The sequence below is a fragment of the Pinus tabuliformis genome, chromosome 7 (genome assembly GCF_031772625.1).
Source record: "Pinus tabuliformis cultivar Carrire ecotype Pingquan chromosome 7, CPIR1, whole genome shotgun sequence".
Classification (NCBI taxonomy): Eukaryota; Viridiplantae; Streptophyta; class Pinopsida; order Pinales; family Pinaceae; genus Pinus; species Pinus tabuliformis.
This window is the reverse complement of record NC_142293.1, coordinates 624107565-624127893: the sequence shown is the minus strand read 5'-3', so window position 1 is coordinate 624127893 and position 20329 is coordinate 624107565. Positions and strand designations below refer to the sequence as shown.

The following is a 20329-nucleotide window of genomic DNA, read 5'->3' as shown; positions in this document are numbered from 1 at the left end:
TTAAGTCATTTCAAGACCTTTGGCTCATGTTCTTGGAGGAATGGAGAGATAGGTCAGAGGTGGTGGTAGACTCTCCTTCAGTTGAGGGTTTCAAACAATGGAATGATGATCATAGTAAAGAGGAAACAAATGAATCTTTTTCTTTGTCCTTATCCTCATATCTAAAATCCTTTGACTGCAAGTCAGAGGATAAGATGAATTTTTTTGATGAATTTGCCAAAGACATTGAGAAAGAAATTGAAGGTTTAGAAGGACAAATTCAAGCATACAGTTTTCATGATCATGATCATTATCCTCAGAAGTTTTCTATGGCAGAACGCAAGGAGACTATGCTGGTTCCTTTCTCTTTCACGATTGAGGAACTGAACACTGTGGTTGAAGATCAGTTTGCACAGCTGGAAAGTTTCAAGGAAGGACAAGCTGATCATGTGTTCTGGGATCCTATAGCTGATTACATGGAAGAGTTTTACTCTCCAGTGTTTCAGTTTTCCTATAAAGATCAGAGGCAGTTTCAGTGGCAGCGGTCATCACACTGTCAGATTGGCTCTGAACTCCAATGCGGTCAAAGAAGTCAAATGTCAGATAAAACAAATGATTGGCTGCATTGGAAATTTCATATTGATTGAGCAGAAGGAAATTGAAATTGTTAGGGTAGGTAGGTAGGTAAATTGCAAATAAGCTCAAGGTCAACTGAGCATTTTTCAGTAGATGTAGTTTTTCTTTTCTCCTCCAGTCATGCTTGTCAAGCAAATTTCTGTTTGTCACAAATAGATAAGGCACTGGAGCTGCGAGTTCTTAGTGTACCACAAGGGCACACTATCCCAAGTGGAGCCACTATTATCACTGAAAATTTTGTTGCCAAAAAATTTAGCCTAGCTTAAAGACAGGGTGTTTTTGCAGCGCATAAATCCGTTAGCAGTTTCGCAGCGCCATCTGTTTTAGTGATTTCGTAGCGAAAACACTGACCTTGCACTGGCTGCGCTACGAAATTGGTGGAGCTATCCAGGATACTGTAGAATTAGAAACAAAACAAAATGATAAAAGCCACTTAAGCAATGCGAGACACGATGAAACTGCTGTGTGGCCACAATGTTGAGTTGAGGAGCAAGGACAGTAGAAATGTCATCAACAAAGAAAATATTTTAATTGCTAAGAATGATGAGAAAGGCAATGCAAGGAATGCAGTTGAAGCCGCTTCAATGTTTGCTGGCTTTAAGATTGTCCCAGAATCTAACTATGACATGCAAAATCTGGGTGAAACAGAGACTGCTTGTATTTCAAATAATGGACCTGTTGATGTCATTAGTATGAATGGTGGATTTGTTTCTTTCTTGAATAAGTGGGAGCAGGTTCATGAATCTTGTTTTGATCTGCATTTCAGTAATGTAAATGAGAGGGATTCATCAGCAATGTTTGAAGTCCAAGGTTTGGCCGTTTGCTGGGAAAATTTTCCGATGAACGCTAGAGCAGAGAGGCAGTTAATCATGTTCAAGTTATTGTGGCGCCTTTATAGCTGCCAGATGTTCAAAAGTTGCCACACGCCAAATTGTGCATGCATGCATTGAATTTAAAAAAAAAAGGGCATCTTGACACGGCAGAATATGTCGATAAACACATGTTTATTTGGCGTTGAGCTTCTCAAAAGTCGAATTGCTGCTTTGTTTGTGGCTGTGGGATATTAAATCTTGATGTAAAATATACAGAGTGGTGGCAGTTGTTCGATAGTATGGTGAATCTATATCTCTGCTCGGCGCTCTCCACGATTCACTTGCAGAGCTTGGCAATATTAAGCTTCAACGTTTACCTGAGAAGTACAATGGGTTATTTTTGACTCTTATGGAATCAATTTCAAGTTTAATTGTTCTGGGAAACAGTTCGGAATTTGGAAAAGCGGTGCTATGGCTCGAGGACTTGAGTATGAGGCAGCAGCATTGTGTGTTGTTTGTAAATTATGGAGCATGCGGAGTCCTTTGGATTTGATGGGAACCACGCCGTATGTACTAACTGGAGAATGGATTGAATATTCATTTGGAATTGGTGCTGGTGTTGATTCGTTTTATGAATACCTCTTAAAAGCTTACATACCTTTTGGAAGGAACGAGTATTGGGATACGTTCCACTCAGCATATATTGCTGTACAGAAGCATTTTCGACATGGTCCATGGTATCATGAAGCAGATGCGTTCTTGCAACTCTGTTATACAAGGGAAAACAACTTGTCTTCACACAAACGGATTCTTGATGAAATTGCTCAACATTTACTTAGCGATTCTATGCTGTCAGCATCATGTGATGAACAATCTTTTGTGGTAAAGGTATCCATGTATGATGCGCTGAAGAAGCGGAGGTAAGAACAAGATGAAGGGCACTTGCTAGAAGCAGCAGAGGCATATAAGAAGGCTCTTGTAGTGGATCCTACATACAAGCTTGCTGCGGAGTACTTGGCAATTGTCTTGACAGACCTTGGGACCAGTTTGAAACTTGCAGGAAATGTCTATGAAGGAATTCAGAAGTACTATGAAGCTCTCAAAGCAGATAGCCGCTATGCTATTGCTTAGTATAATTTGGGGGTGGTTTATTCAGAAATGATGCAATATGATATGGCACTTAATTGCTATGAAAAAGCTGCATTGCAAAGGCCTATGTATGCTGAAGCATATTGCAACATGGGTGTGATGTATAAGAACTGTGGAGATGTGGATGCAGCCATTGCGTGTTATGAGAGGTGTTTGACTGTATCTCCAAATTTTGAAATTGCTAAGAATAACATGACTATAGCCCTTACAGACCTTGGTACAAAGGTGAAGCGTGAAGGAGATATACATCAGGGTATAGCTCATTACAAGAAGGCATTGCTTTATAATTGGCACTATGCAGATGCTATGTATAATCTTGGTGTCGCATATGGTGAATTACTAAAATTTGACATGGCAATTGTGATGTATGAGCTCGCCCTGCACTTCAATCCACATTGTGCGGAAGCATGCAATAATTTAGGAGTCATTTATAAAGACAGGGATAATCTTGACAAAGCTGTGGAGTGCTACCAGATGGCTTTGTCGATCAAACATAGTTTTTCACAGTCTCTTAATAATCTTGGTGTGGTCTACACTGTCCAGGGTAAAATGGATGCTGCTGCAAGCATGATTGAAAAGGCTATTATGGAAAATCCTGCATATGCAGAAGATTATAATAATCTAGGGGTTTTGCACAGGGATACAGGTAATATCATGCTTGCGATAGAGGCATATGAGCGGTGTTTGAAAATTGATCCAGACTCTCGGAATGCTGGTCAAAATCGCTTGCTGGCCATGAACTACATTTATGAGGGCGAAGATGTTAAGCTTTATATTGCACACAGGGAATGGGGCTGGAAGACGTTATTTAGCTCACATGCTTTCTGATTGTTATGGCATTAAGGATATAGTACTAATGGAGTGCAGGTTATATAAGTTCGAGGCTGATCGAAGTTTGAAACAGACAGAGGCTATTAATTTGGAGCAAATTCAAGACACAACACTCATTCCGATACTGAAGTTATCTCAGCTCTCAGGTCATATATATCTCTTATCAAATAAGAGAAGTAGATGAGGACCAGGGACCATTAAAAGTACAGTAGAATTTATTATGCATATCACAAGACTGTGTTTTTGAAATTACACAGCAGTTTCGTAGCGCGCTACGAAACTGCTGTGTATGGTGATTTTAAACGCAGAGCTGCATACGAAAAGTTTTGGTTGGTACACCTGTCTACCAAGGAAGCCTCCAGCGTATCAGGAGCATGGTGTTACCCTATTCTCTTGGGTTATTAAAGAATTAAAGTATCCACTGCTGTATACTCGGTGATGGGGGACCAAAACCGAAAATTTAGGGATATTTTCAGACCAATACAGAACAGATCAAAGCCTTCGGTATTCAAAGCTAGCATGGGACATTAATTGCCCATCTTATGCCATCTCATGCCATCTCAGCTGAACAAAGAGAAAGCCAGGTGTCAAAGCTGCAAGGAGGAATCTTCAACGAAGGAGGAAATAGAATTAGAGTTATAATTAAATTAGAACTTTTTAGAACTTCAGTTAGTGCTGATTGTATTTAATAGGTTAGTTTAATAGTGGATAGGGGTAATTAATGAGAATCATCGAGCTCCCCTCATGCTGGAGGTGGCAGCTCTAAGCAGTTAGAAGTAGGTGTCTATATAGCGGAGAATGATCGAGGTAATAGGGGTTGGACATTTTATACAAAAACAGAGTTTATTTGGGCCAATGTAAAGACTTGTTACAGTAATAGTAAAACAGTGGTTATTTCTTCTCAAGATTCTCGATGGATTATTTGGTTCAAATGTGATGGTGGTGTATTCTCTCAATGTTCTTTTTGTAGCCTTGTTATAACATAATCACTCAGAATTCATTTCTAATGCTCTGACTTCCTGTATGTTTGACAAGCTGTGGTTTATGTGAAATGTGTTTGAACATCTAATGCAAAGAGCCTTGACTTCCATGAAATGACTGTGCTTTTGTTTATTAAATGTGTGAGACTCCATAGCCCAATGAAGACCAATTTGATATGTGTTCAACCAGCTGTTGTTTTCATGAATGAGTGAAGAGTTAGCCATCTTTTGTTGTGATTGATTTCTATTAAAAGTCTGTGAGAGAGCCCTCTCTGACTAGGAAGGCTAATTCCTAGTCTAAAGTCTGGTTGAAAGAGTTACATAAAATCTTACTTGGTTGCAGCCCTTAGTAGTGATTTTGTGATAACATTTTGGTGCGTCTGCCGGGAGCCTGATGATTACTCATTCCCGAAGTTTTAAGATTGAATTTCTGAAGGTAGCAGGAGTTCAAAGTGGTTTTCGAGGCTGCAAACCTACCTTGGCGACTCCATTGTTGAAGAATTCAAGGTTTATATATTCATGGTGATTCCACTGGAGTTATGAAAGACCCAGAAGCTGCCATTATTTGTTCAAGGTATGCATGCATAGATTTCTCAGGAATTCATGGTTTCCCAAATCATTTTCCCAAGGATGCATATTTTCTAAGGAATGGTCCAAAATTCAATGGAGAAGACTTGAGTTTAACGTTGGAGCATATCTCAGATTTCTGTCATTTTGCTGAGCTTCTTAGAGTTAAACATGAGGATGTTTGCATAAGGTTATTTTATGATTCACTTCAAGGGAAGTGCAAACAGTGGGTTGAATGCTTTCCTGCCAAGTCCATTAAGTCATTTCAAGACCTTTGGCTCATGTTCTTGGAGGAATGGAGAGATAGGTCAGAGGTGGTGGTAGACTCTCCTTCAGTTGAGGGTTTCAAACAATGGAATGATGATCATAGTAAAGAGGAAACAAATGAATCTTTTTCTTTGTCCTTATCCTCATATCTAAAATCCTTTGACTGCAAGTCAGAGGATAAGATGAATTTTTTTGATGAATTTGCCAAAGACATTGAGAAAGAAATTGAAGGTTTAGAAGGACAAATTCAAGCATACAGTTTTCATGATCATGATCATTATTCTCAGAAGTTTTCTATGGCAGAACGCAAGGAGACTATGCTGGTTCCTTTCTCTTTCACGATTGAGGAACTGAACACTGTGGTTGAAGATCAGTTTGCACAGCTGGAAAGTTTCAAGGAAGGACAAGCTGATCATGTGTTCTGGGATCCTATAGCTGATTACATGGAAGAGTTTTACTCTCCAGTGTTTCAGTTTTCCTATAAAGATCAGAGGCAGTTTCAGTGGCAGCGGTCATCACACTGTCAGATTGGCTCTGAACTCCAATGCGGTCAAAGAAGTCAAATGTCAGATAAAACAAATGATTGGCTACATTGGAAATTTCATATTGATTGAGCAGAAGGAAATTGAAATTGTTAGGGTAGGTAGGTAGGTAAATTGCAAATAAGCTCAAGGTCAACTGAGCATTTTTCAGTAGATGTAGTTTTTCTTTTCTCCTCCAGTCATGCTTGTCAAGCAAATTTCTGTTTGTCACAAATAGATAAGGCACTGGAGCTGCGAGTTCTTAGTGTACCACAAGGGCACACTATCCCAAGTGGAGCCACTGTTATCACTGAAAATTCTGTTGCCAAAAAATTTAGCCTAGCTTAAAGACAGGGTGTTTTTGCAGCGCATAAATCCGTTAGCAGTTTCGCAACGCCATCTGTTTTAGTGATTTCGTAGCGAAAACACTGACCTTGCACTGGCTGCGCTACGAAATTGGTGGAGCTATCCAGGATACTGTAGAATTAGAAACAAAACAAAATGATAAAAGCCACTTAAGCAATGCGAGACACGATGAAACTGCTGTGTGGCCACAATGTTGAGTTGAGGAGCAAGGACAGTAGAAATGTCATCAACAAAGAAAATATTTTAATTGCTAAGAATGATGAGAAAGGCAATGTAAGGAATGCAGTTGAAGCCGCTTCAATGTTTGCTGGCTTTAAGATTGTCCCAGAATCTGACTATGACATGCAAAATCTGGGTGAAACAGAGACTGCTTGTATTTCAAATAATGGACCTGTTGATGTCATTAGTATGAATGGTGGATTTGTTTCTTTCTTGAATAAGTGGGAGCAGGTTCATGAATCTTGTTTTGATCTGCATTTCAGTAATGTAAATGAGAGGGATTCATCAGCAATGTTTGAAGTCCAAGGTTTGGCCGTTTGCTGGGAAAATTTTCCGATGAACGCTAGAGCAGAGAGGCAGTTAATCATGTTCAAGTTATTGTGGCGCCTTTATAGCTGCCAGATGTTCAAAAGTTGCCACACGCTAAATTGCGCATGCATGCATTGAATTTTAAAAAAAAAGGGCATCTTGACACGGCAGGCTATGTCGGTAAAAACATGTTTATTTGGCGTTGAGCTTCTCAAAAGTCGAATTGCTGCTTTGTTTGTGGCTGTGGGATATTAAATCTTGATGTAAAATATACAGAGTGGTGGCAGTTGTTCGATAGTATGGTGAATCTATATCTCTGCTCGGCGCTCTCCACGATTCACTTGCAGAGCTTGGCAATCTTAAGCTTCAACGTTTACCTGAGAAGTACAATGGGTTATTTTTGACTCTTATGGAATCAATTTCAAGTTTAATTGTTCTGGGAAATAGTTCGTAATTTGGAAAAGCGGTGCTATGGCTCGAGGACTTGAGTATGAGGCAGCAGCATTGTGTGTTGTTTGTAAATTATGGAGCATGCGGAGTCCTTTGGATTTGATGGGAACCACGCCGTATGTACTAACTGGAGAATGGATTGAATATTCATTTGGAATTGGTGCTGGTGTTGATTCGTTTTATGAATACCTCTTAAAGGCTTACATACTTTTTGGAAGGAACGAGTATTGGGATATGTTCCACTCAGCATATATTGCTGTACAGAAGCATTTTCGACATGGTCCATGGTATCATGAAGCAGATGCGTTCTTGCAACTCTGTTTATACAAGGGAAAACAACTTGTCTTCACACAAACGGATTCTTGATGAAATTGCTCAACATTTACTTAGCGATTCTATGCTGTCAGCATCATGTGATGAACAATCTTTTGTGGTAAAGGTATCCATGTATGATGCGCTGAAGAAGCGGAGGTAAGAACAAGATGAAGGGCACTTGCTAGAAGCAGCGAAGGCATATAAGAAGGCTCTTGTAGTGGATCCTACATACAAGCTTGCTGCGGAGTACTTGGCAATTGTCTTGACAGACCTTGGGACCAGTTTGAAACTTGCAGGAAATGTCTATGAAGGAATTCAGAAGTACTATGAAGCTCTAAAAGCAGATAGCCGCTATGTTATTGCTTAGTATAATTTGGGGGTGGTTTATTCAGAAATGATGCAATATGATATGGCACTTAATTGCTATGAAAAAGCTGCATTGCAAAGACCTATGTATGCTGAAGCATATTGCAACATGGGTGTGATGTATAAGAACCGTGGAGATGTGGATGCAGCCATTGCGTGTTATGAGAGGTGTTTGACTGTATCTCCAAATTTTGAAATTGCTAAGAATAACATGACTATAGCCCTTACAGACCTTGGTACAAAGGTGAAGCGTGAAGGAGATATACATCAGGGTATAGCTCATTACAAGAAGGCATTGCTTTATAATTGGCACTATGCAGATGCTATGTATAATCTTGGTGTCGCATATGGTGAATTACTAAAATTTGACATGGCAATTGTGATGTATGAGCTCGCCCTGCACTTCAATCCACATTGTGCGGAAGCATGCAATAATTTAGGAGTCATTTATAAAGACAGGGATAATCTTGACAAAGCTGTGGAGTGCTACCAGATGGCTTTGTCGATCAAACATAGTTTTTCACAGTCTCTTAATAATCTTGGTGTGGTCTACACTGTCCAGGGTAAAATGGATGCTGCTGCAAGCATGATTGAAAAGGCTATTATGGAAAATCCTGCATATGCAGAAGATTATAATAATCTAGGGGTTTTGCACAGGGATACAGGTAATATCATGCTTGCGATAGAGGCATATGAGCGGTGTTTGAAAATTGATCTAGACTCTCGAAATGCTGGTCAAAATCGCTTGCTGGCCATGAACTACATTTATGAGGGCGAAGATGTTAAGCTTTATATTGCACACAGGGAATGGGGCTGGAAGACGTTATTTAACTCACATGCTTTCTGATTGTTATGGCATTAAGGATATAGTACTAATGGAGTGCAGGTTATATAAGTTCGAGGCTGATCGAAGTTTGAAACAGACAGAGGCTATTAATTTGGAGCAAATTCAAGACACAACACTCATTCCGATACTGAAGTTATCTCAGCTCTCAGGTCATATATATCTCTTATCAAATAAGAGAAGTAGATGAGGACCAGGGACCATTAAAAGTACAGTAGAATTTATTATGCATATCACAAGACTGTGTTTTTGAAATTACACAGCAGTTTCGTAGCGCGCTACGAAACTGCTGTGTATGGTGATTTTAAACGCAGAGCTGCATACGAAAAGTTTTGGTTGGTACACCTGTCTACCAAGGAAGCCTCCAGCGTATCAGGAGCATGGTGTTACCCTATTCTCTTGGGTTATTAAAGAATTAAAGTATCCACTGTTGTATACTCGGTGATGGGGGACCAAAACCGAAAATTTAGGGATATTTTCAGACCAATACAGAACAGATCAAAGCCTTCGGTATTCAAAGCCAGCATGGGACATTAATTGCCCATCTTATGCCATCTCATGCCATCTCAGCTGAACAAAGAGAAAGCCAGGTGTCAAAGCTGCAAGGAGGAATCTTCAACGAAGGAGGAAATAGAATTAGAGTTATATTTAAATTAGAACTTTTTAGAACTTCAGTTAGTGCTGATTGTATTTAATAGGTTAGTTTAATAGTGGATAGGGGTAATTAATGAGAATCATCGAGCTCCCCTCATGCTGGAGGTGGCAGCTCTAAGCAGTTAGAAGTAGGTGTCTATATAGAGGAGAATGATCGAGGTAATAGGGGTTGGACATTTTATACAAAAACAGAGTTTATTTGGGCCAATGTAAAGACTTGTTACAGTAATAGTAAAACAGTGGTTATTTCTTCTCAAGATTCTCGATGGATTATTTGGTTCAAATGTGATGGTGGTGTATTCTCTCAATGTTCTTTTTGCAGCCTTGTTATAACATAATCACTCAGAATTCATTTCTAATGCTCTGACTTCCTGTATGTTTGACAAGCTGTGGTTTATGTGAAATGTGTTTGAACATCTAATGCAAAGAGCCTTGACTTCCATGAAATGACTGTGCTTTTGTTTATTAAATGTGTGAGACTCCATAGCCCAATGAAGACCAATTTGATATGTGTTCAACTAGCTGTTGTTTTCATGAATGAGTGAAGAGTTAGCCATCTTTTGTTGTGATTGATTTCTATTAAAAGTCTGTGAGAGAGCCCTCTCTGACTAGGAAGGCTAATTCCTAGTCTAAAGTCTGGTTGAAAGAGTTACATAAAATCTTACTTGGTTGCAGCCCTTAGTAGTGATTTTGTGATAACAATTGCCTTCCTCAATTTCGCCTTCAAATTCCTGATTTGGGCCTTGCACACTTTGTTTCGCGCCATGTAGTGGAAAGCCATGTGTCTCAGCAATGCATGGTCCTTTTTGGCCCTGTCCAACAATCTCTCTCAGTGCATGTTAACTCTCTCAATATTGGCCTCCCAATCCTCATTAATCTCTTGTTCCAATGATGTGAGCTCAACTCTTCTCCTTTGCGCAGCTTGGCGATTCTCGCGAATGTTTTGTAGCTCCATGATCGCTTGCTGGTCCTTAAGATGTTTGTTCCTCTGCTCCAGATATTTCATGTTCCACTTAGCCCTCTCCAAGTCAAGGGATAAGGCTTCGATCTCTCTCTGCTGCTCCTAGATGATCTCTCTAAGTTTGGCGCTTTGTGGACCCGTATCTGTATCATCATCATGAAGGAGAATGAAGTAGGTCTCTCGTTCACCTGAAGGCCCCTCATCCTGCATTGGTTCCTTGCCCTTGTCTTGCTCCTGTGATGTTGATGGAGGAAGCGAGGCCCCTTCCACCCTAGGTGGAGATAACACTCGCTTTTCCATTGCAAACAAACGCCTGGTGCCTTTCTGATATGTGATGAAAACCGGCACACTAGCAGTCTCATGGCACTCATACTGATGAGAAGATTAACCGTCATGCTTAACCTCTGATACTCCCCGTGAAGCTCTGAAGAAATCACGTGAGATGAAGTCATCCCAAGTGATGCTCTGCAATCCAAGCTGATGAACCAATAAAATCTTGATGAGAGAAAAATGATACACACTGTTAAGTTGCTACTGAGGTGTTTTGTGTCGTATAAAGGTGGTCATCCTCTCTACCTTCTGGCAAATGAAATACGGAATGTTCATCATCCGTACCCTGGTGAAATGCATGAGCAACCTGATGTGATAAGCATAAAGACGAGAAAATCGTCCCTCGTAGCTGAAATATTTCATAATCAATCTCATTAGTGGAGCATATTCATCTTTCAGATACCAGAATGGAAACACTCTCTTGAGTTTCCTTAAGAAACTAGTTTTGATGTATGGCTCATAATGTTGCGGTCAATCTTCTGTTTCTTGTGCCATGGTTCACCAATGTTCGATATACCGGTTGCTAATGAGACATATTCTGGTGTAAGAGTGAAGGTGACACCAGCCAATATAGCTTGATCTCCGTGCAAGTGCAGCACAAAAAGATGAGCCAACTCATGATGAAATTGGATACTAGCCACCTTTTGACAAAACTCATAGCATGATTGATGCTGAAAACAGGACATAGCAAGAGGGCAGGCCTACAATTCTGTAAGGGTGGCCGGTTCTTATCTAACATGTCTACCACTTTTATGAGGCCTCTGGGGTGCCTGTTCTTCCAAGGGAGAGTCACTTTGAGTTTCCACCTCATAGTCCGATGAATGCTCAGATGCCATGACTACCATACAAAATACCTTGAAGACAAGATGACGGTTGTGTATGAATTGTGCTTGAACTGCTCTTTTTGGTGTTGTATTTCAATTTCTGCCACCAAGGGAAAAATCAAATGCAATAGGGACTGTTAGGGATTGTTAGGAAGGGGAAACAATATTTAGGAATGAGAATTATTGTGATAATTTTAATTAGGGAGAGGAGTTGGATTCTATATATGGGAATAAGGTTTAGGGTTTGGGATTAGTTATATAGGGTTGAGGAGATTTTAATAAGGGCTAGGGTTTTGGGATGTTAAATGTAATGTAGGATTGATCAACTTGGTGGGGGGGTAGGAAATGAGGCAACAAGGGAGGATGGTGAAGGAGGGGAGTCCTTGGTGACAAAACTGTGAGCTCCGAAAACCTGGCAACAAATTTGTTTGTGTTGGGTATGAATTTTTGTTTCAACCTTTATTCACCCTTACAACACCATCTCTTATCATAAAATCTGAGGCAATGTCAAAATAGAAGGCCCTACCTGACAACTCCACGCAAGGGATGAGCAACTTGAAAAAATTTGACACAATTGCGGGCTCTGAACTGTGTGCACCGCGCTAAGAAGCCAGTGCGTCGTGCCCTATATATGCATCGTGCCCATTCAAATTAACGCTGGGTAGAAATTCCAGTGCGCTGCGCACTCTATGTGCACCGCGCTCCTCCACCTGTGCGTCGCGCTCCAACCTTTAACACAGTCACGGCCTTTCAAACTGCGGTTTGTTCTTCAACCTCCAAATTTGACTTTGCTATAAGATTTCATGAATATAACTTGGTACAAATGATTTATATAATTGGAGAAATATCTTGCAAGAGTTGGATTTGATTTTTTCTTTCTCCAAAACCCATTTTGTAATGTTTTCACTTTGGCACTTTTTCACAATTAATACAACTCTGCTTTTCACACTTCCTTTTGATTTCTTTGACTAAAATGATGAAATTTTTGGCAATTTTTTGCAGGGGTAGCCGACATGGAATTTGGCTAAGGAGACCAGGGCTGCGCTTGGAGAAATCCACTGAGAAACTTTTAAAAATTATTACAAATGACAAACTGTTGACTTTTCTTCAAAACAGAGTTTTGAAGAAGAGTCGTAATCTATCGATATGACGATGAAAATATTTGAATCACAACTTTATAAGAGCCTCCCTCTAGCCTTGCTGGCTTTATTAGACATTGTTTGAAGACCAAATGGCTAATCCTTAGACTTAATGACCGAAATGACTCTCGTCCATTAAAAGATCAAACATTGATTGGCATGGAGTTTAATACACATTGATGAAAAGACCTAAGCCAACAGGTACAATACATGAGGGTAATGAATGATAAGGCCCTTCCGTCAGATAATGGCATGCCCTTAGCGGAATGCAGCTGAGTGAATGGAGCGAGACACCTAAAAATGAAATGCAGAAAGATTTTTGATCTCTGACAGAGGACTGACAAGACCAACTTTAACATTGGCTCCAATGGGGGATGGAAGCTCCTTGGAGGTGCCAAGAATGGCAGATCTTTGGGAGAGAAAACAGTGCCTTCGTTCATTGGGCTATGGAGTCATTATTTCGACAAAAAACACCAGATTCTGACTCATTTATCGACTAAAACCTGACTCAAACCGACTCAATTATGAAACCAAAATGACTAAAAAACTGACTCAAATTTGATCTAAAAATGACTCGAAGACTGACTTGACAAACTCTAACCAAAACTGAAATAAAATTGTATTTACAGTGACAATGGAGATAGTAGAAACAACTCAGAAGTGGTACCGCTTGATAAGCCGACCATTGATCGGCCCTCCTGGACAATCTTCCCCATTCATTTCCTTCAAAAGAAAGGCATTCTGACCCCAATATGCTGCAATATTGAAGGGACCTTTCCAGAGATTCTCGAACTTACCATGCTTACCCTTCTCCTCATTCCTTGCATCCCACTTCAGCACTACATCATCCAGCTGAAATTTGTCCACCTTTGCTTTTCTGTGCTAAATTTTCTTAATCTTCTCCTGCAACTTGGATGTGTTTTAGAAAACTTCTTCTTTGGTCTGCTACAAATGGATCATTTGATTCAATCTTCTCTGCATGGGATCATCTTCACTGCCAGCTTCCTGAAGAAGTTTGACTACCGGGGATGCAAGAGAGGTAGGAAACAAGGCATCAACTCCATACACAAGCTCAAAGGGGGACATACCAATGGATTTCTTCTAACTGACCCGATCTGCCCAAAGTGCATTGACCAACTTCTTATGCCAGCTCTTCTTGTTGATTTCCAGCAGCTTCTTAATGATGTTAACCAAAGATTTGTTAGAAGACTCTGCCAATCCATTGCCTTGGGGATGATAGGCAGTTGAGTGACCCAAAATGATGTGATATTTATGACAAAACTCTACCATCCTTTTCGATTTGAAAGCCGTTGCGTTATCCATGATCAATTTATTCGGGCAACCAAAGCGAGACAAGATGATATTTCAAGGAATGAAATAATTACCGTATCTATAGCTTATCTGGTGGGAATTGCTCCGATCCATTTCGTGAAGTAATTTGTTTCCAAGAGAATCCATCGATGCTGACCGGAAGAAGTGGGATGAATTTCACCAATGAAATCTAAACCCCATTGCTGAAAAGGGGCACTCACCTCAATGGGCTTAAGCGGAAAAGGTTGTAATTTCTACCTTCCTTCAAAAATCTGGCATTTATGACAGCGCTTGAAAACCTTATATACATCTTCAAACAATGTTGGCCAATAGTATCCCGCTCTCAGAACTTTATTTGCTGTTGTTTTCCAAAAAAGGTGACCACCGCAATCTCCTTCGTGGAAATCCTCCATGACCTGCTTTGCTTCTTCTTCCACCAGACAATTCAAAAGAATGCCACCGGGATCTTCCAATAAAGTGCAGAATTTAGAATGCAAAACTTGGCAGCCTTTAATTTGAGAGTTCTAGCTTTGTTTCTAGTCATGCTGGGTGGTGGTGACAAATTTTGAAGCACATATATGATGTCTGAATACCACGGAGAAAGAGCAAACATTTTAGATACCTGAATTGACGAACCTTCCTCATTCTCATCGGACATAGCAACGATCAGATTTATGTCTAAGGCGTGAAAGTTTGATTTGGCCATTAACTTTGCCAATCCCTGTCCTTTAACTAGCTTTGTGGGCTTTATCTCCACATCATACTCCAACAAAGCTACAATCCACTTGCCTTGGCTTCCTTCCGAATCGGTCTGCACTAAAACATATTTGACAGCAGCGTTAGGAAAATAAGCCAAAATATGAGAATGTAGAATGTATACTCGAAAATATTTGAATTCTTTCACAAGTGCGAGGGCTTGCTTCTCAATGATGTTGTACTTTAAGGCTACATCTCTTATAGTTCGGCTGAAGAAAGAAATTGGCCTTTCGTGATCATCTCTTTTCTGCATCAACACCGCTGCCATAGTATGCTCCAAAGCAAATGAAAACAATATAAAATCCTCAGTGTATTTCGGGCTGATTATAATTGGAGCTGAAGAAAGAGCCAATTTGACTAAATTGAAACATTTTACAGCCTCTTCCATCCACTTCACTTGATTGTACTTCTTAAGCATGTTTGTGATCTCTCTTAGGTGCTCAGCAAGATTAGGTACAAAGCGGCGTAAAAATTCATTTTACCATTGAAGGACTGAATCTCCTTCTTATTCTAAGGCAAATCGATTTGCTGAATAGCTTGTACACATGCAGGATTGATACGAATGCCATCTTTTGAGATAATGTGCCCAAGTAGTTTTCCCTCCTCCATGGCAAACAAGCTCTTTTTCGGATTCACCGATAGACCATATTTTCTGCATTTTTGAAAGACAGTTTTCAGATGATACATGTGTTCTTCATCGGATTTGGAAAACACCGTTAGATCATCAAGGTATAAAACTAGAAAGACATCCTTTTCATTTGCAAAAGCCAAGTCCATTGCCCGCTGAAAGGTGGCACCCGCGTTCTTTAAACCAAAAGGCATTTTAGCGTAATGAAAAGTTCCCCACGGAGTGGTGAATGTTGTCTTGTCTCGGTCATCTTCATGGACAGAAATCTGGTTATATCTAAAATAACCATCATGTAGTGACATACGAGATGCCCCAACTACTCACTGAAGTATATGATCCATTTTGGGCAGTGGATAGTTATATTTCAATGAAACTTTATTGAGATTCCTAAAATCGATGCATAAGCGAATCTCACCTATCTTCTTCCGCATGGGCACCAAATTGGAGATCCAATCCGAAAATCTAATGGGAACGATGATTCCTGATTTGTACAACCTGTTTATGTCCTTTTCAATTGATGGCAGCAGTTTTGGATTTAGCCTTCTCAACTTCTGTCTAAAAGGTTTCTGATTAGGCTTAATGGGTATAGTGTGTTGAATTATATTGGTATCATATGTCTTCAAGTCAAAATAGTCCCAAGAAAACACATTAGCAAATGAAGACAACAAACTGATATATTTGGCTTTCATCTTTTGTGGCAATGCTTTAGATAGTTTTACCATTTTAGGATTAGCAGTTGTTCCGATATTGACCTCTTCAACACCCTTCTCTGTTGGTTGAAATGATGGTTTGCGGGCTACATCATCTTGATCAAAGAGTTCTTCTAAAGGTATCAAGCCTTTAGGAATAATGTTATCCTTTAGCTACAACACGTCCATTTGATTGATCTACACCTCGTCTTTGTCATCATCATTTTCTTCATCAATTGAGGTCTCTTTGAACTTACCTTTGTTTTGCAGAAAATCATCAATCTCTTCATCATCTTGGAAAACTTGCCAATACCTCTGATTGTTGGGGAGAGTCGAACGATGCTTGACATGGATTTCAAATTTATTACTGGAGTTCATTGGAATCTTCAAACTACTGGCTGCCTTAGCAAGAGCATCAGCAATGTTGTTTTGAACACGAGGCACACATGTCAAGGTATATTCTGGAAATAATTTCAGGATGTCTAGGACTGCATTCCGGTAAGCCTACATCTGAGGATGTTTTGCTTGATATTCGCCTCTGACCTGCTTAATCACCAATTTTGAGTCGCCATATACTACAATCCTCTTAGCATTCAGCTTTCTTAAAATCTTTAGGCCAGCAATCAGAGCTTCATACTCAGCCTCATTGTTCGAACAATCAAAAGCTAATTTGTAGGAGCATACCCACACATTATTGGGCACCTTGTTCGGGGAAAAGAAAGGACTATGTACCCAAATACCAATTCCAGCACCATCATTCCCCACTGCACCGTCGAAATCCATGGTCCACAAACCTTCTTCCTCTTCTTCCAAGTGCCGAAATTCTGTTGGCTCTGTTTTTCCTGCTTGCTGTCTGTTACCTTCAGCTGATTTCTCAACGATGTTTTGTTGTTCTCGTCCTTCTTTCTTCAAAACTTCTGTGAAATTTTCTACTATTTTTGGAATACTTTCTGCTTCAACTAACTGACTATCTACATCATTAAAATTATCTGAATACAAAACAAAATACTCTAGATCTGTATGTACATAATTAATTGAATGATTAATGGGTTTCTCCTTACTTGTAATCATGTATTTCATTTTTTGTTCCCGATACAGTTTTCTCATTTGACCAAACACCGGAATTGTTGCATAGGAGAAATCTAGTTGTAATGTCCCTTTCAATTTTGCTGCCCAAGACCTGGAAAGAAGCATGTCGAACCTGGGAGGAATATCTGCTACCACAATATCCATCAAAAACATTCTTCATTGGGATTTGATCCATACTTACAACCAAGTCTTTGATGAGCCCGATACATCTTACTCTGCTGGAATCAAACAAATAGAGATCATGGTATTTCCGGGTGATGTCCAAACCCAACTTATCCATGATAGCCTTGGGCATGAGATTGTGAGAAGCTCTGGAATTGAACATGGCATTGTGTAACACAAAATCATGCAATCTTAAACTGATATAAAAAGGTGGCACATCATTATCTAGAGACTCACCATTCAATGCTGGCCCAAAAATCATTTCGGGTTTATCATCTTCGACGTTCACCATATCAGACATTGGATCACAGTTTAAAATTTTAGAAACCTTCCCTCTATAACTGTTGTTCTTCATTATTTCAGTCAAGGGAATGGATACCTTCAATTTAGAAATTTCATTCTCTAAACTAAAGACAGAAGTCTTTTCTACCTCTTTGACCAAGACTTCTTTCCTCTCCTTTTCTCTTGATATAATTTGTTGATTTGATTTTTCTGCTGATGGTGAATTGCTGCTGTCAGGTCCAAGTGCCTCTTTGCCTTTCTTTTGTGCAACTCACGAATCATTCTTTGATGCCGAAACTTCCTTCCTCTTCTGAATTGGGTTAACTAGCACATCTCTATTTCTAAGTGAATATTTCCACTGCTAAGCGGACAGAGCATTCATATAGCCTCTTTGATACTCCTCTGATTCTTCTTCTAAAACTGTGTCACTTGCTAGAATGAATTCTACGTCTTTGTGTGCAGCTAAACTTTCCACATACTCCTCCTCTTCAATAATCTAAGTGGGCAAGTCATCTGGAGTAAAGAAGTGGTTTTCTTCCCCTATTACCTTCCCTTCCTCATCAGACTCCGGTCCATTCACAAAATTTTGCTGCAGAGGTGGCTGTACTGGCTGCTATGCTGTCTGATCTTGGGCTCGCTCATCTCTCTACCTTATCCTATATTGTGGCTGCTGCTGGCCACGGAAGTTAGAATTTCTAACTTGTGGCTCAGGTTTGTCAAGTTTCACCCTTTCAAGCATCTGCTCTACCTTCCTGAGTAATTGATCCATCGAGGAAGACTCTTCCTTTACTGTGACCTTCTTTTCTACTTTTGCTCTAGTCCTCTTGGTCAGCAGATTTTCTTCAACACTGACCGCGATTTTCTGCATGTCTTCCATTGTGGCTAGCTCTATTTCTCTTAGTTGATAAGCCATTTCAGCATCAAAACCATCTGAGAATTTCATCATGGCTAGTCCCACAGGTGGCCTTAGATGATCAGGAATTTCATTATAAACGGAATTGAATCTAATGCAGTGGTCTTGGACTGACTCACCAGCATTTCGTTTGATCTGCTCATATTCAACCAGAATTTGAAGAGGATCCTTTTTTACTTCCTAGTGGTCTAAAAATTGTCTTTGCAGTTCGGCCAAGGTAGCGATACGTGCAGCCGGAAAACCTCTGAACCATTTCCTAACTTCACTGGAAAATGTCTGTACAAAGAGTCTCATTGTCACATTCTCTACATCAATCTCATGAAGGTCATAGAAATCTGCCATTCTGTCCACATGTTGCTGAGCGGTAATGTTGTTAGGAGTGCCATTGAACAAAGGGATTTTACTTTGATAATCTGCGGGCATGTCATCTAAAACTTGAGGCAGCACAAGAGGTGTAAAACGGGCAGCCATCACTCTTGGTGGGTTTGGTCTTGGAGGTGTTCGATGGGTGTGTGCAGTTTGTAGGGAATTAACAATTTGAGTTTGAAGCTGTGTCGCAATATAATTATCAATTGACCAGTTATCCCTTTCAGTTTCTAGGTCTACAAGAAATTGTGGATCAGGGACAGTAGAGTCAACAGCCCTTTCGGATTTGGTCTCGAACAATGATATTTCAAACCGCTCATCAAACTCAAGCTCTTCAAGATACTCAAAACTGTCAGGACATGAATGGGATTTGAACACGGGAGTTATAGTGCTCTCTTGAAAAAGGAGTCTTGGAATCAAATTGGGGTTTTCGTAGATATGAGGAGGATCAGGATCTGGATTGGCTCTGGTAGATTTTCTTGAAGCCAGCATGCTATTTTCAGAAAATCAACATGACATGAACAACTTACTCAGACTATCAAATCCTAAACTCAACATCCGGAAGCTTAGGATTATCAGAAGTATGGGTTTTTTGTAGGTTAAACCTGTCGTTTACGCAACGGAGAAGGATAACAAACAAATAATTTCGTCCCTAGTGGAGTCGCCACTATGTTAGGGCCTAAATTTGCCTTAGGCTGAAGGAAGGAAAAATTCAGGGTAACCACAAACCATGCTCAGTCTGGTAGCTAGACCTACCAGAACAGGAGAGGGCTCTCTCCGGGTCACACTCAGGAAAATAAACAATAGGGTTCGAGATGACTCAAAAATGAATACTGATTTTAGGCTAGGTAAATAAATCTGATGGAGGTATTTTGATAAATGACTGAGTTTTTTGGGATGTGTGGGGCCAAGGAACAACATGAGCAGAGAATTTAACTCAAAGACGCAGGTTATTTCGTGAGGCAAGACAGGCGGAAAGTCTAGCAATAAGATTTGAAATAATATGAAGTGGAGAGATTGTTTGAGAGTGTGAAAAGGGCATAAATACATGAATCCTTTTCAACAGAAGAAAACATAGAACATGAAAACTATCCCAAGGCAGAGCAGTACACTGAATTCTACCTTTTTTACTTAGAAAGATTTCACTGGAAATGAATATGAATGAAAATATGAAACATAACGAAATACATATGAAACATAAAGAAGATACATTTGCCAAACTCACACCATAGGAATCTCATGAACCAAAGCTGCAATCTTTCATTAATTCTCTATCGAAATGTACAGTGAGTGACTCGGTTTCTCTCCCACAGTTTCCCAGAAACTCCAACCCTTTACAAAATGACTCTCAATACAATAAATAAGCTTTTCCATGAGAAATTCGATCAACCGAGGAAATGAAGAGCCAACCATCAGCAGTTACATTTAACTTTCTATGAAGACAAATTAGAAAAAAGCAAATATGAGCATAGATTTTTTGGGTGGTTGTTCGCCTTCATTTGGCCACTTGGATAGAAGCCAAAAATGTTTTTTAAAATTTTCCTTTGATGCCAGGAAAAATGTATTGTAAATGAGCGGGCCCACTTGGAGAAAATTTCGAATCGAAATTTCGCG

At 39.9% G+C, this 20329-nt stretch overlaps 2 pseudogenes; both read left to right on the top strand.

Annotated features, from left to right (window-relative positions):
• The first annotated feature begins 1055 nt into the window (after positions 1–1055).
• LOC149248986 (putative UDP-N-acetylglucosamine--peptide N-acetylglucosaminyltransferase SPINDLY) lies at positions 1056–3404 on the top strand (annotated as a pseudogene).
• Positions 3405–7107: 3703 nt separating this feature from the next.
• On the top strand, positions 7108–8614 carry LOC149248985 (putative UDP-N-acetylglucosamine--peptide N-acetylglucosaminyltransferase SPINDLY pseudogene; annotated as a pseudogene).
• The last annotated feature ends 11715 nt before the right edge of the window (positions 8615–20329 follow it).